At 56.4% G+C, this 16,566-nt stretch overlaps 1 long non-coding RNA gene across 2 annotated transcripts in view; it reads right to left on the bottom strand.

Annotated features, from left to right (window-relative positions):
- Positions 1 to 12,753, bottom strand: part of LOC149992025 (uncharacterized) — a 33,695-nt gene extending 20,942 nt beyond the window's left edge. For both annotated transcript variants that reach the window (XR_016508477.1, XR_016508476.1), the window contains exons 1-3: positions 12,471 to 12,753; positions 9,220 to 9,435; positions 2,781 to 2,953 (exon numbers count right to left, since the gene is read on the bottom strand). This is a non-coding gene — a long non-coding RNA (uncharacterized LOC149992025). The remainder of the gene's footprint in view (positions 1 to 2,780; positions 2,954 to 9,219; positions 9,436 to 12,470) is intronic.
- Positions 12,754 to 16,566: the final 3,813 nt, after the last annotated feature.

The following is a 16,566-nucleotide window of genomic DNA, read 5'->3' on the forward strand; positions in this document are numbered from 1 at the left end:
ACTTAAGAAAAAAGGACCAGGCGGGCCCTGCTCAACAGAGCAGGTCACACCTTAATGGTGGCCCCTCTTTCTTCTGCTCCAGTGGTTCTCAGCAGCAGCCCCCGGGAACTTAGGGATACAAATTCTTGGGCCCTCCCCAGACCTACTGAATCAGAACTCGAGGTGGGGGACTCTGGTGTCTGAGAGTTTGAGGGGGACAGGTGACTCTCAGCCTCAGAACCACCTGGGGAACCCCCTGGAAAAATGCCAGTGCCTGGGGTCCCGTCCCCAGAGATTCAGATTTCTCAGGGCCCCCGGATTTGTAGGCGCTTCTCAGTAAGAACCTGTTTGCTGATATGCTTGGCGTAGGTCGCTGTCTGGAACCGGAGGCTCAGCCCAGGAGTGGTGGCTGCACCCGACACCTCCCAGGTCTCCCCCTCATATCTGAGGAGGGGCCCATGGGCTTTGGGGTGCACCAGAATCATGCCTTTGCTGTGGGGCATCCTCAGTGCAGATTCCTGGGTGCCTCCCCCAGAGAGCCCAATTCAGCAGATCTGGAGAGGGACCTGGGGATTTACCTGGTGAACAGTGTCCCTGGTAATTTAGATGAGGGGTCGGGGAACCCCCGCTTTGAGAACCACTACTCTAGATCACTCAGCTCTAATTCTAGCTCCACCATTCACCATCCATATCCCCCTTGCAAGTCACTTCACTCATCGTTGCCTCATCGATGACTTGGGGGGCACGGGGTTGGCTGGAGACCAGACAGAGATGGTCAGGAGTGGCCCTTATGAGTGGCAGGACACAGGTAAGAAATTGCTGGATTGTCCTGCTGTCGGCCTAATACCTGAGTGCGAGTGGAAGGGGAGAAGGGAGCCGCGGTGGGAAAGCCAGACCCAGAGTGGGTGGGCACCATTCATAGCTCCTGACAGGCCTGGGGAGGGGCTGCGGGCCTGAGCCATGCTTTGGGGGGTGTGGTAGGGTAAGGGGCACGTCCTGAGGTCCTGGAAGCCAGATCTAAGACTGGGAGACCCTCGAGGTCGAGAGGTCATTAGCCCCTCTTTTCTGACGGGTTCCATGACCATTGGGACTTGGGATTCTGCTCAGCTGCCCCTGACCACAACCAACCACAGCCACTTTGCCTGAGAGGAGTTTCCTTTCCCCACAGAACAAGGCGAGAAGTGGACAGGGCTGGAGAGCTATGTGAGGAGCACTGGGGACCCAGGCTCCCCTGGGCTCTGGGCTCTGCCATCCTCAGCGTCATCAGACAGACAGACAGCTGCCCCTGGCTGGACCTCACTTCTGCATTCAGGCAGGAAGAGCAGGAAACAGCTAGGAGACAGGGTGGTGACTATGTCTGGAACCAGTCCTTCCCCTGCTGGCGGCACACGGCCACGTGCGACTCACTGGCGGACCTGATCACATGAGGTCCCAGCTGCTGGGGAAGCTGGGAAGTGGGGTGGCCTGGAACAAAATCCAGGTGGTGAAGTGGAGGGGGGAGGTGGGGCCCGCTCCCGGGCTGGATGTGCTGGATTCAGGTACCTGCCGGCTCCACCTCTCCTTGGCCACTTTACAGACGGGTCACTCAGACCACTATGGGACATAACAGATGCCCCATAAAGCCCAGGACATACCCCCAAGAGACTGTGTCATCAGGAGAGAGACACAGCCAGGAGAGACACTGGGAAAAGTTCCCTTAGGCCATCGAGGGACACATCCCTGTGCTCCAGAGCCTTGGTTGCCATGACGTCCCCTGGCTGCCCATTTCAAGAGCCAAGTGAGGACACTGCTGTGGGAGCAATGAAAGGGTTAAAAGTCTGGTGGAAGTGCCAGGCACTGAACCCCGACTTGCTTCCCCCCCGCCCCCGTTTTTCTCATAACCACACAGTTTCTGCCTCACTCCCCGGCTCAGAGAGGGTCTGCACTCAGGCCCTCCTCCTGTCTGTCGCTTCCAGCGGTGGCTGGTGGTCCCCTTCCAGGGGACCCTGCGGGCTGGGGTCTCTGTCCCCACAGCGCCCACCCTGCATGCCTGCCCCAGGCTCCACACTTGGCGAGGCCGTCCCGTCATGTCCCGGGCTGTGCAGGTGCCTGACCTTGGCCGCCTGTAGGCAGGCCCTTCTCAGTCAGCACTTCTCTACCTGTCAGGGGGAGATAATAGCGTTACCTCGGCTCAGGCGGGGGGCCGGAGGGGAGGCAGACAAAGAACCCAGTGCCTGGTCAACCTAAACAGCCCTGGAAATGCTTTGTAATCAAAATGCTTTTTTCCCCCTTTTGGAAGCAGAAATGGAGGGAGAATGTAAAGGACCGGGAGAGGGCAACAAGGTCACAGCTTCACAGCTTCGGTGTGGGGGGGGGGGGGTTGAGAGGAGGAGAAAAAGCAGGGCCTTCGGTGGTGATGTCATGCGGGGTGGGGGGTGCTGGGAGCAGCCCCCCTGTGAGGCTGTGAGTACATCTGAGGGGCCCTGGTGGCTGAGGGTGTGTGGTGAAGTCCTTGTGTTACTGAATGACTTGCAGGGCATCCCCTGTGGTGTGCTGCTCAGTGGCCCCCAGCTTCACAGGGGTGCTCGAAGGGAGGGGCCGTGGGTGTGACTCCATCCCATTTATTGAGGGGTGAGGAGGGCAGAGAGCGCCCGTGACATCTGAGCAGAGAAACTGGGCCACCTCCCCCTAAGGGCGACATGGGGGGCCATCCCAGGGACCCTGACTCCACCATTGCAGCAGAGTTGTTCCAAAAGACACTCATCAAACAGACCAAGCCTCCAGAAGGATGACACCCTCTTCTCCCTTCAGTGTGACCTCACCTGGCCGGCACCTGTCCTCCCAGAGTGGGACTCGGCTCTTGGTTTTCCAGCGGTGCGTTTCCAGGTGTGCAGGCTCCCAGGAGTCAGGCTTTGAGGTTTCCAGCTTGTTCCAGGGAGGCAGTCCCCTTTCTACTGGGAGAGGCATCAGCAGCTCCTTTTGCGTTCCGGTAACCCTGGCGGGAAAAGAGGCCACTGGTGAGACTGTGATTTGTGACCACACAATCAGAAAGGGGGTCAGAAAGGGAGGGGATTGGGAGCTTTGAGCTGAGAGAGAAGCCTTGAGGGTCTGCTCCCTGGCTTTCACTGGGCAGGGAGCGGGCAGATTTGTTCCCAATGTGGCTTGTCCTGCCTGGGCCCAGCTGACCCCATGTGGGGCAGAAGCATGCAGACTAAGGCAGGAGATACGGGGTTTAGACAGAGAATTATTTCCAACCCGCAGGTTTGAAAATGACGAATTGCTGGCATGGGTGGTAGAGAAGTGCAGGCCAGCCCTGGTCCTGGGCCAGGGATCATTTTTATTCATTATTTATACAAAGTATAAGACCAATACCCTGACACGATACCAAAAGTCCAACCCCAAAGCAGTGGTTCTCAGGGGGGAGTTCCTGGACTACCCGCAGCAGCAGCAGCTGCACCCCTGGGAAACTTGTTAGAAATGCACATCCGGGGCCCTCCCTAGACCTGCCAAGCAGGCTGGGAGGAAGGGGACCCTCCGGGGAATCCTCTGACACAGAGAAGGAAACTGTGGCAGGTGAACTTCTTGTTCTCAGGGGTCCGCCCTGAGGGACTCTCCTGACTCCTGTCCTCACGCAATGGGAGGACATTTCTCTGCACCCCGCCCTGCACTCCCGCACACCGGTGGCCCCGACCCTAGATTGGGAGGGGGTCAAGCCAGGGGAAATGGCGGGGACAGGTGGGGACATCGGGGGAGGTTGAATGGGGATTTAGATAGCAGCTTTTTTCAGGCTTCAGGGATGGCAGCATGTTGGGGGAGGGACAGATCAGGGTGGACAAGCTGCTAGCCAGATCCAGGAGCCAGCCCTGCATGGGGACTGTGGGCGCCTCCCTTTGCTGTCCACTCGGGTCCTGGTGATGGTTCTCCACGCAGGGCAGGGGCCTCGGCGGCCTTCTGTAAAATGGCAGCCTGCCCCTCTAAGACACCCAAACCTCTGCAGGGGCAGGAATCCTCTCCTTGCTTTGAGGGTCTCCAGATTCCCCCTCTGCCACCCCAAAGTTGAGCTGGGTTGGGAGGGGCATAGTGGACAGACCGCTTCCGCGACTTGGCCCTGAGGCCCGGACAGGCCTGGGTGCTGTCCCCCACCCAGCTCTGCCCACTATGGAAGCCACGTCTGCTAATGAGCCAGCTGCCAAGGAGTGGCTCCTAACAGCTGCCCTGGCCAGGCCAGGTGTGTATGGCCTGGGGCGGGCAGACAGCTGGGCAGGCCGAGCGCCACTTGTAAAGGGTAATAACCCAGTGCAGCAGGATAATCGGCCCTTCCTGGCGGGCAGACGTGAGCTCATTAGCGATCAGACGGGAGGTCAGGGGAGGACTCTGTGCTCCCACAGTGTGGGGGAGGTACTCCGAGTCAGAGAAGGTGCACCATCTGCTCTGGGTACGAATGGGACCAAGCTCTAAGTTTGGGGAAAGACTGGGCATGCTTAACAAAGAAGATGGACTCTTGGGATGCGCTCCCCGGGCTGACAGGCCCACCCCTGGCTCCTCCCAGCCATGCATACTCCCACCAACATGCTCAAGCTCAGGCTGTCCCCACCAGGCATACGCCTCCCCCATGGACACTAGGGGCCCCCCTTTTTCTGGGAAGAGCTCTGGTCCCGGCCATCCAGCCAGCCTCTCTCTCTTTCCTCTGAGCCCCTGTGCTACTGTCACCTGCACACCAGGGCCAGAGGAAAGAACCACCAACACCTCAGTGCATGGGGAGGCCCCTGAGCTTGCAGACCCCACAGTTTATCCTGGGGTAGACGGTGCCCAGTGTCTGCTGCTTGGGCGAACCCTATTCTCCTAACCTCTTTCCTCTACCCCAGGGGTTATTAACTTTTTTTTTTTTTCTTAATGCATAGACACTTTGGAGATCCTAGTGGAAGCTACTCCTCAGAAGAATATTCATAAAAATAGAATGTTTTTCAACAGCAAGAGTCCATGGATTTTGCACGCCAGTGTTCTCCATGGTGTCCGTCAGGTTCATCTGGGGCGTGTCAAACATGCAGACGTCCAGGCCTCACCAGCTGGCCTGGGGCACGACGAGGAAACCGCGCTTTGGCCCAGGTCTCAGGTTCTTCAGATGCAGGCTCGAGACCTGCACTCTGGGAAACTCCACCGGAAGAACCCATGGACTCCAGACTAGGGCCTGGCTCCCAACCCATCTTCACGGCCCAAAGGAAGATGCAGACTCCCTGTCAGAAGCGCCCACGTCTTAAATCTCTCCACATCTGGTCCCGGTGCCAAGACCTCATCCAGTAAGGTCAAAACTCCTTTAAGGTTCCCTGAGAACGGGTCTGGGGCAGATCCAACCAAATTGATGTGGGGAGATGCTGTTTCTTCTTCTGCCACCAAAGGGGGTCAAGCAGCGGTTGCCCTGTTGGGATGTGGTAGAATTCCACCCCATCTCCTTCATGATTCCCCCATCGGGGTCCATCTCCAGAAGAAGGGTCTTTGCCCAGGCAGAGGTGATGACAGGGGTCCCTGGTTTTCCTGCCCAGGCTCCGGGGGCTGTGTGCATCGTCATCCCTGGGCCTCTGTGGTAGCTAGTTGGAATTTGGAATTCTGATCTGATCGCCGAAGTAACTTCTACCCTAATTACAATGGTAGTCGGCAACCACTTCATCTCCCATCTCATTAATTGTGCAAAGGTCTTTATGAATATGCAGATTGGAAAGGGAACAAAAGATTATTTGACCTTGAAGAAACCTCTAAAATAGGCATGCACTCTCTGAGCCTCTCGTTTCTTATGATGCAGATGTAAAAATTGGTGGGGTCTCCAATCAGGCTCCTGTGGGTGATCAGCAATGTGGCAGTCAATTAGGACACAGCATTCTGATGGGCCATAGAAGTGTAGTATTTACATGTGAGTGGCTTGCTGCAAATTTGCATGTCAATTTAAAGGTGGCTGTCAAACCAGCCAGAAACAGCCTGCTGATGAAAAATTCTCAGCTATGTGAAAAGGAAAATCCCTATGAAGGAAAGTTGAGGGTCGCCTGGCGTGAAGTTGAGACCTTTATGAAGAGCATTCATTTTAAGGATAAATGGCTTTCTGAATTTACCTCGCTTCTTCCCTTTGAGAAATATTGGTGACATGTCCTCTTCAGGCTGGTTAGTTGGTCAGCTGGTTGGGATCCTGGCCCTGCCACCAACTAGCCAGGAGTTCCTGAGTCTCAATTCCCTCCTGTAAAAAATGAGGAAAATCTCACCTTCCCCATAAGGCCCGTGAAGCTCAAATGAAATGAGACTGAACGCAGAGCTCTGGGTACACAGAGTGCCCATAAAATGTCCATTTTTAATTTTCTTTCTTTCTTCTGACAGCAGACATGGAAGGCTAAGGGGAAAATGTTTTCCTAGCAGCCAAACTGACCCACAGGGAGAATTCTGGTGCTGTCCCCAAGGAGAAGGAGGGAAACAGCAAACCACTGATGTCTGTCGCACCAAGCAGGCTGGACAAACAAGTCAGAGCAGGGAGACAGAAGATCCTGGTTTGCAGGGCTTGGAGGTCATGCAAGCACCCCGGTTCGAACGATGAATTTACAGTTACCGTTGTCAGAGGCTGCGTGGGGCAGGGAACCAGACACATGAGGCTGCTAATAGGGAAAGAGCGGGCCCGGTTCCTGAGGGCCCGTGTTGCACGTCTGCTGAACATGGGGTGACCATCTCTCCTGAACCCCTCCATGTCTTCAGCTCTGGGGTTGGATGTAGCGGGATACGGGCACTGCTTGGGGATGGCTTCAGGGACGGTGCACGGGGACATGGCGAGGGCCATCGATGGGAGCCCACACCTGGGACGAGTGTCCAGCCAGTGCTCCCAGTGGTGTCTCTACTGGGTGTTCAAACCCAGTTGTCCTTTCTGATCGTGGCTCAAGAGCTGCTTCTGGTGCTCCCGCTGTTGGCCGCGCAGCCCCTTCCCAGGGCCCCTCTAGGGGACCCAGCATTTAAAGGATTAACGCCTGCCACGCTCCAGGGGGTACGCTCCAGACCCAACACCAGCCATGTCTTCTGATTGGGTGACGCCCTCCTACTGCAGGCTTATCGCCCATGTCTACGCCAAATTCAAGAGTTGTCTTTCAAGTAAAATTTCCGAAGGCAAACTGTCTTTGGATGGAGCCTCATCATCCTCCAAGGGGGACCATGTATACTCTTTCCCAGCTTGGTCCAGTGAGTGTTTAAGAGAATGTCCTGAAGGGGGCCCTTGGCCACCAAAGCACCCGCACTGCTGCTCCGTGGTTTCCTGCCGAGCACCCAGGGTGTGGGAGCAGGCGCGTGGGGGGGGTGGGGGGCATGGGCTGGGGAAGAGGGTGTTTTCCTGGCTAGCGCCAGGCGTGAGTTTTGGCTCCTCGCCTCTGACATGGGTTTCTAATCTTTTCCATTCCGAGAGTCCGCAAGGAAAAGCATGTGTGATAAAGATGGGGTGGGGTGGGGGGGGGTTCTTCCTCCACTCGCCTTTTTCGGAAGCAGAAGAGGGGGCTCCATGGCTGTTATTGCTTTTACCCTTTACGTGTAGAGCAAATGAGAGCTGAGTCATTTTCATGGTTAATCAGTAGTTTTCACATTCCCTTTTGTATTCAAGCAGCAGTGGGAGAGCTCCTGGCAGAAAGATCAACTCCATAGATGCCGGAGTGATGGAAAAAAAAATCGTGACATGATTTTTCCATTGCAAATCACAAAGATATGATCTTATGTTAGCGCAGGGAAACGTTTAGGAGCCGTGATAGTAAAAGAGAGCAAAACAAAAGTCGGCATGTCTACACTAATTACAAGTGTGTAGAAACGGCTCTAAGTGCGTCAACAGAGATCCGATGCGATCTCGGAGCGATGGCACCTCTCCCAAACACTAAGTTAAGTTTTAAATCGTTCTCGTAAGTATTCATTAGCGATCCGGACCAATAACTCCAGGAAGAGGGTGGCATTCCCAGGGGCCAGCCAAGGGTTTCATGGACGTCTGGGGCCAGGCCCTCTCCCCGGACAGACACCGAGGCCGCCTCTCCTGCTGCCTTGGGTGACCTATCTGAGGGCAGCCACGCAGGGGGTGGGGGTGGGATGCTCTCCAAGACAGGAAGGTGAGGGAAGGAAGCAGAACAGCACCCGCTGTAAGCCACAACCTGGGCACGAAACACGCCCAAACACCAAGACGAGGAACAAACACGCCCAGGGACCCGCGTCTGTGTCTGGTGGGACAAAAGTCATCGGTCTCGTTTTGGCCTCTGGGGAGTAAACAAAGGGCTTGGGGACAGGGGTAGGAGTGAAGCTTCACTCAATTCCACTCTGAGTTGTTTTAGAAAAAAACAACATTCAAGCATTTCCTCGTCCAGAAACAAACTTATGAATTATGATGAGTATTTAAATGGACCTCATTAATGTCCACAGCCCAACTCCAAACAAGAGACCCTTTTGATGCTAAACCTGGTCCACCGCTTTGGGTCCCAGCGTGACTCCCCCCCCCCCCACCGCCACCGCACACACAGTAATGACAGCCTCAGCCCTTCTGTGGTCTGTTGCGCAGGGAGACAGCGTCTCAGAGGACCCGTCCCTGAACTCCTTTCCTCAGTCCTCACACCCGCCTTCGCCCTGGTGGCCAGCCAGAGGCGGCTGCACCCTCGCCGCTGTCAGAGGAAGGAAAGTTAGAGGCGGGAGTGAAAAAACACAGGAGACGGACCATGTGCTTTAAAAAAATCTAAGAGAGCTTTTTGCAGATCAACAAAGAAGCCCAAGACAAGCAAAGAGTTTGTATCTTAATAATAGTGTAGAGGGAAGAAAGAGCACCCTCTTCTCCTGGGGGTGGGGGGTGGCTATGGGCTGAGGGTGGACTGGAGGAGGAGCAGGGTGGGCTGAGCTTTCGGAGGCTGGGGGGCTGGGAGCAGTGACTTCAGGAGAGCCTGGGGCCTGAGGTAGGGCTGCCGGATAAAATAAGAGGATGCTAGTTAAAACCGAATTTCCAATCAATAACGCATACTTTTCAAGGGTAAATATGTCTCAAATATTGCATGCTGTTGTAGACAAGGACACTTCCCCATAGGTTTTGGGTGAAACTGGACCAAGGTGAAGCGTCCTCCCCCACCCCCCCAGCTGCAAGAATATTCCCAGCCCTTGTCCGTGGGACACGGGTGTCCTCCCCCAGCATTAGAGCCTGTCATCCCAATGTTTTTGTTTTGTAGGAGGAAAACCTGAGACCCACAGGGCTGGAATGAATCACCCAGGATCTTTGCAGTCACCCACCTGGTTAGTGGCAGGTTTGGAGTTCCATCTGGGACCCAGGGCTCCCGCTGTGGCCTTTGGAGGAGGCTAAGGGGTACAGCCGTGTCTTTGTGCGTCTGAACCCAGTTGGGTCCTCGGGCTCCTGGGTGATCAGAGGAAGGCTCTCAGGTCTCACTGGAGGCCCCTCGCCCTGCCTGGTTAGGTTCCCTGTCACTCGTCCACCTTTGGAAGGATCGCCTGTGGAGACATTGGAAACTCTGCTGGGACTAAGGCTGGTGTCAGTCCCTGGGACGTGTCAGCATGACCACACCTAGAAGCATCTAAATCACAAACCCACCCACTCAGGAGGTGGAAGCCCCAAGACAAGATGCCCCTTTCCTGGGAGCGGTGCCTCTTGGCATGTCCCCGTGGACATGCTTCCAAACTGGATTTCATGAACACAGAAAAATGGAGGAAGAACCAAGCCTGGGGGTGGGCACTGGGATGAACCCATTTTACCCATGAGAAAAACGAGTTGTGGCCTGAGGCCCCCCAGATCGTCAGCAGAAGAGCCAAGTGTTCTGACTCCAGATCTTGGGTGCTGAGCAGCCAGCCTGCTTGCTGCTCTTCTGTCTTTCTGGGGGATCCAATGGTCCCCATGTGACACCACTGTCTGCAACTGTCCCCGCCCATCCCCTGCTGCTAGGTGGCCGAGGATAATGCAATTCCTCAAAGCCGTGTGATGGAGAAATCCTCACCTCTCCATGCCTGGCTACCCGAAGTGGTGGCATTTGAGGACAAAGCTGGGCACATCTGCACCTTCTCAGGTCTGCAAGGAGACTCAGGAACCAAGAAGACATAGTAGCAGCATAGCGGGAAAGACGGAGAAATTCAGAGCGAGAGCAGTTTACCAAAATGCGTCGCTGAGACTCTGCGCAAGGATGGAAAAACCCACTTCAAGCAGGCTTAGGCAAAAAAAAAAAAAAAAAAAAAGTTTCCATAATACAGCTCTGTGTGGCGGGAACTATTGCAACCTCTCTTTTATAGATGAGAAAATTGAGGCAGAATGTGGTTGAAACACGTGCCCAGGCCCACGGGCCGGGTGACAGAGCTGGGAGGGAACCCAGACGGCATGGCGCTCCAATCTCGCGCCAGCCGTGGGGACACCGCCTGAGAGCTTGTTAAAAATGCAGAGCCTCGGGCCCCTCCTCAGCTCCTGAGCAGATGCTGCTTCTGCTTCTAACAAGGTCCCAGGTGGCTCACCTTCGCGTTCCGGTGGAGACATGCGCCCCAGAGACCTGTCATCTGTTCTGGCACCGGGGAGCCGACGCGCAAAAAACGTGGCTGGCACGTATCCCTTTTGCTCCCTGCTGCATTGCTCGCCCCTAGAACAAGGTCCGCCATAGAGTGGACAGATGCTCAATAAATGTCTATTACAGAGTGAGTGAGTGAGTGAAGAAATGGATCTGGGCTTGTCTGGTGTAGGCTCCAGGCTCGGAGCTGCCTTGAAGACCTTCCTCTACCGTGGTGAGGTTTCTGTCCAGGCTGGGACCCCTCCGCCCCAGCCATCTTGTTGGAAGAGGATACAATGTATCTCTCGCGTGGGGATTACTCATCCTCTGCGATTGGCCACTTCCCTCATTAGCAGAGGTAACTGGTCGTGTTCACATTGGCCCGGTGTTGGTTCAAATCATAAAAACGCCTGAAATCTCCCAGGAAGCAGCCTCTCTCCAGCCACGTCCCTCATTTCTTCCCCTTTGCTAATGTCCCTCACTTTGGGCACTGGGTTGTTGACCTGCCCCTCACATCTGTCAGCTGTGTTTCACATACCTGGGGGCGATTTTCAGCAACGTTTCTCTAGCCCCTGCGACGGTTTTATTTTTGTTCAGTGAAAAACCTTCAAAGGCCTCTTTCTGAGCTTTGAGTGTGGCATGGAGCATTTGAAACATTTAATGGGAATTGTTATGTTTTTTTTTTTTTTTTCCAAGAAGGAATTATTCTCAGCTAAGTCTGGGACTGGCCCAAAGGAGACAGCCAGACATCTCCAGGTAGAAAGAGCTCCCTGCTGCTGTTCTGGGGAAAATCAAAGAGGGACCGGCTGCTCTGGCCCCCTGTGTGCCTGGCCTGACCCCAGCCTTTCATGTACGGTGGCCACAGCAAGGAGAGAAAGCACAAAACCAGCACAAAGCCCCAAAGGAAAGGCTTAAAATGAAACCATTCCGCAAGGACAATACTCTGTTCTTCTTTCAACTCTCCCCGAGAACAAATGGAGGGCTTTTTTCGGGGGAAAGCCTGGGTTCCAGCTTTCATCCCCCAAGGCCCTTATTTTGGGTACCGCTTCCCCTTACTTCCTTTCATTATTTCAGATCTTGCAGGCCAGGGGAGGACAGAAGTCTCCAACCCGCCCCAGGTGGGGATCTATGGCCTGGGCATGGGGACACTTGGCCTTGGGCCAGTGCGGGGTTTGGGAGGGACAATGAAGGGTCTGCTTTTATCTGAGCAGCCTGGAATAAGGTAAGTCCAAAAAACTAAAGGTGAGGGTACCCCCCCCACCCCTAAAGCAGGAGCTTGCCTGCCATCTCCTTGTGAGGTACAGCCACAGGAGGGCCACCATACAGCGGGCACCGCTGGGTAGACATCTGGATGTTAAAATGAAATATTGTCATGCAGCCCACTCAGCAGCGTAACGCTGGGTTCCCGCATCGTGTGTGGAGCAGACACAGCAGGAATGTGGCGGGGAAGGCCAGGGTAGCCCCGTGGCTCTTCCAGGCAGCTCGGATGCCCCGGAGGACTCAGCGGAAGTCTCAGGGGTTCAGGGTCAGGTGCTGCTAATCGCTCCAGCAGCCGGGAAAAAGCACTCATGCTCAGCGGAAGGTGCTCCTAAAGGAAGCTGAGCCCAGGTTTCAAGTGCAAGGCTGCTACTCCCTCAGGAACGAGCCTTTCCAACCAGGGGCAGCAGGATAGGCCCTGCGGCCCCTGGCCTGGGTGACCCAGTGCTAACCCCACTCTCCCCCACCTCCTGCCTCCACACCTTGGGGAGCCTTCCTCATGGAAACTGTCCCAGCTGGAGGAGGCAGGAAAGCCCATCCCGTGTGGAGAGCCCAGGCTCCAGGCTGGCTGCTTCCTGCTTTGCTCGGCCCGGAGCAGAGTCCAGGGGCAGGAAGCAGCGAAAGGGGGTACATGGGGTCTCTGGGAAGCAGTGATCAGAGAGGGTACAATGAGAAGGCCCTCAGGCAGCCCTGCCTACAGCCCAGCCACCCCACCCTGGGGCCACCGGCACTGAGGACACCTACCTGCCCTGGGTCCACTGTGTTGAGGTGTTTTCTGCACTGGCTGGTCTCACCTCCTGCCCAGGTCATCTGGGGCTGGGGCCAAGGGGCTCCCAGGCAGCTATGGGGCTGATGCAGTCCAGCTCTGCTCCCTGACACACCCCTCTCGCATGGGTGCTGGTCTCCTCTTGCTGCCTGATGCCCAGGTTCCACTCCAGACAGGTGCAAATCAGAGCCCTGACATAGGGCTGCATACCTGAAGTGGGTGACGCAGAAAAGCCAGCTGCTCTCCCAGCCGAGCGGTCAGCCATCCTGGGAAGAGGCAGAGAGGGCAGGTTCAGGAAGGGGCTGGGGCGGCAGAGCCGAGCTGGGGGGCAGCAGGGAGGACCAGGGCACCTTTGCCAAGAGCTGGCCCAGGTCACACAGAGCACGCGACCTCCGTGTCCTGAGGGGCTGGCTCTGTCTCCATCACTCAGCACCGCTCCTGCCTGCATGAGGCCCTTGCTCTCCTCCCAGGAGCAAGGGAGACGCTGCAGGCAGGCTACCCTCTCCCCCGCTCCCGCTGCTCTAGCCTGGTGCTGGGCGCATCATGCCGGGGAAGGACGCTGTTCATATGTACCCACACTGCATGGGCAAGGGGTGCTGTGACCCCAGAACCACACTGTGGGCAAAAGGCAGCCCCCAAAGGCAGATGTGTTCAGCTGGCCCAAGCACTGGTGTCCTCACGTGGCCTACCACTGAAGAACCTGCATGAAGGTGGCCCTGGCAATGCAATGCCAGCCCGCTAGGCCACCGGCAAGCCCCCCTGGGGGACTCTAAGGCCAGGGTCGCAGCATCCGGGTCATCTGGCCCCCAGCGCCCACCCCAGGGCCCGCCTGCCATGAGGACTCACTGACTGTGGTTGGGACGAAGCTGAGCAGAGAGAATGGGAAGAAGCCAGGAGGGAGTGGGCTGATGTCACCTGGGCCCTAAGTGGCCCTGAGGTGTTTCTGTGACCCAATGCTCCCCGCATATCTGGGTGCCAAGCCTCTAACCTCTAACCTCTGTGTCTCTCTAGGGGAATGAACTATCCTGATACTCAGCTTCCTCATCTTTTAGGCAACAAAAATGAGCAGGCTCTGGCAACCCGCGCAGGGACTGAGGGTGGAGCTCCCTCACTGAGGCCGTGAAGACCAGGAAGGAAGAAGGAGCTTCTTACCAAGTCACTCTGGGCCTTCCACTCACCTGCCCATCTGTAAAAGGAGACAGGGTACCAGATTAATTCATTTTCCTTCCCTTTCTTTAAAAAAAACATGTCGCGAGAACTCATTTCTGAAGTGACGTCTCATTCAGATTTCTAATACGTAATACAGATAAGAGCCGAGCGACCTGGTTGCAGTTGGGTGTATGGATGGGGGTTGGGGCAAGAGGCAGAAAACTCCCCTGATTCCTCCTCCTCACCCCTCCACGGAGCCCCAGGGTGCCAGGGACCCCAGTTTGAACATCACTCTAAGGTCTAGACCTCTGAAACTAATTCCAACGCTGCAAAGAAAGCTGCCGGCAGGAAGCCCAACCCTCCAGCTGCGAAGAAGCCTTGTGCAGGCCCCTGCAGGTACCTGGGGCAGCATCCTTTGGGTGTTGGGGTGTCATCCACAGAGGGCGGGGCAGTGAGGGGCTGGCCTCAGGGAAACAAGAGCTGAGGCAGACCCGGGGAGGGCTGCGTGCGGGCCTGCAGAGGCCCCTCGGCTGCTGGGTCCCCAGTTCTCTGCATCCCTGTCACCCGGCTCCTCCCCTGCCATCCCCCCAGTCACGGAGGTGGCTGCTGTCTTAGTGCCCCAGCTCTCTCCCCGCACACACGTCCCCAGGCTGGCACACCCTGCAATTACAGCTGCTGTTTCCCTGGCTCTCTGTGGAGCCTGCCTCCCCTCCCCGCTCTCCCAGGCTAATTGCTGGGTTCTCAGCCCTTCACTGTTTCCATGCAGCAATGCAGTAACATGAAGGCCCATCACCCTCAGCCCCAGGCGCTGGCTGTTTTAGGAGCTGCAGAGTCAGAAAAAAAGAAGAAAGACAGAAAAAAGAAATCAAGATGGTTTCAGCAAAGCAGTTCTCTTAGCCTGGGAGACGGGAGCATTTGTGGGCCGGCCACTAGTGCATCTCAAACTAACGTGTGCACTTACTTGTAGGACCCAGGATTTATGAAAACGCAGGCTCTGGTCCCAGGAGCCCGGGGTAGGGCTGAAGACTTTGCGTGTCTGACCAGCTGCTGGGGATGGTCTGCAGGCCTCAGGGCAGGGAGGAGGGTGCTGGGAAGAACAAAGTGGAAGTTGGGAAGCCAGAACTTGCTGGTCCTCCACCGACGTGGCCCAGGTCCAGGCTCTTCCAGGCTGTGGGGAGAGCCAGAAAGTAGGTGGGCTTGACTCCAGGCCAGAAGGGTGCTGCCAGGAGCTCCTAGGAGCGATGGGAACCCTGGGGTCCTCCCTTCCCCATGTGCTGAGAAAGTGTCACCTTCTTCTGAGGAAAGGATCTTTTTTTTTTTTTTTCATCACTGTGCGGTTGCCTCTCACATGCCCCCAACTGGGGACCTGACGTGCAACCTAGTCACGTGCCCCGACTGGGAATCGAACCAGCGACACTTGGTTCGCAGGCTGATGCTCAATCCACTGCGCCACAGCAGCCGGGGCCAGGAAAGGATCTTTTTGATTCATTCTGGAAATATCCACCGAGTGCCTACGGCCTGCCAGCTGCCGTTTGGGTTCTGAGGAGCTAGGATACAACAGAACGGACCACGTTGCTCCCTCATGGAGCCTCTTTTCTCCTGGGAGTGGGGGTAGAAAGAGATGCAAAGCGAGATAAGTAAGCACAATACAGGGTGCAGTGTTAGCAATAGGTGCACTGCAGAAAAATAAAGCAGGAGGGGTAGATAGTCCATCCAGACAGCTGTGAGGTGTGCGATTTTAAACACAGTGGCCCTAAAGCTATCCAAAGGTCCCAGGTGGACTTTAAGCAGATGGGTTGTTTGTAAGAGCCAAAGGTATAAGCTCTTTACGAAAAAGGGAAAAGAAGTAATTTCTGAGCGTGTGACAAGGACAGGTGCCCCTCTGTGACAGGTCTTATCCTTCCCATGCTCGGCCACTGGGAGCTTCATGGAGGCTGCCGTGAGGTACAGTTGGGGCCGTGGGCAGGCTGTCGCGGGGCTAGCTGACTGTCTGCCAGGATGCTGGCCGGTGTCAGAGACAGGGGACAAACTCTGGGCTGGGTGCGCTCATCAGTGGTGTCATTTAGTGCCCCCCACCATGCTCTGTGGGGGCCGGTCTCCTTGGCAATGTGGTGCCTCCTGGTCCTCTGCTCTGCTCTAGGGGAAGGAAGATAGAAGCTGTCGCAGGCTCCTGACCCCTCCGGTCAGAGAAAGTGACTACACATGGTCATCTGCCCCCATAGCTGGATGGTGTCCCTACCACAGGAGAAGTTACCAGAAAACCCCCAGAGCCCAGCCAGGAGCCAAGGGGAGCCCTAGCAGGTTCTGCTCAGGTGGGGAGAGGACCCAGCCACAACTGCACTTACTTTCCAAATTGTTCATTGTACTGGAATCCCAGGGGTGAAAGCTGGCCTTCACCTGGCAAAGGGGCCTCTGTCCCCCTGGGCATGCTGTCGCACAAGGGGGGCGGTCTTCCCCTCCTCACCAGGGCCTGCCCTGCGGGTGGCCTCTTGGGGCCTCTTCCTCTCCTCAGGTCAGGTCGAACCCAGACAGAGGTGGGGGCGGAGGGCGAGAAACCCAGCCAGGAAGCTGCAGAAATAGCTTTCAGGGGGTGGGAGGGCGTGGCGCTTGCTGAACGCCCACGCTGGGCTGGGCGTCCTTTCTCCGTCCACCCTGGCCAAGGGGATTTCACAGGGGCAGGGCCGTTTTCTCCAGGAGCCTGTGCTCAGTGAGGTCCCCACCCCATCCCAGCCTCTGATCCCTTTCACTGCTCTCTGCTTAACAGCTGGGTGGGGACAGCAATGTCCTGCTGGCCATCGCCCCTTGACAAGGGCAACTGCACCGAGGGTCCCACGGTGGCTTACGGGAAAGAAAGAAGGATCCCAGAGAGCTAGGCAGGAGCTCCCCTCCCCCTCGACACTGTCCCAAGCAAGGTGCTGCCCACCT

This window comes from Furipterus horrens, unplaced genomic scaffold (assembly GCF_987537825.1).
Source record: "Furipterus horrens unplaced genomic scaffold, mFurHor1.1.pri manual_scaffold_16, whole genome shotgun sequence".
In the NCBI taxonomy this organism is placed as follows: Eukaryota; Metazoa; Chordata; class Mammalia; order Chiroptera; family Furipteridae; genus Furipterus; species Furipterus horrens.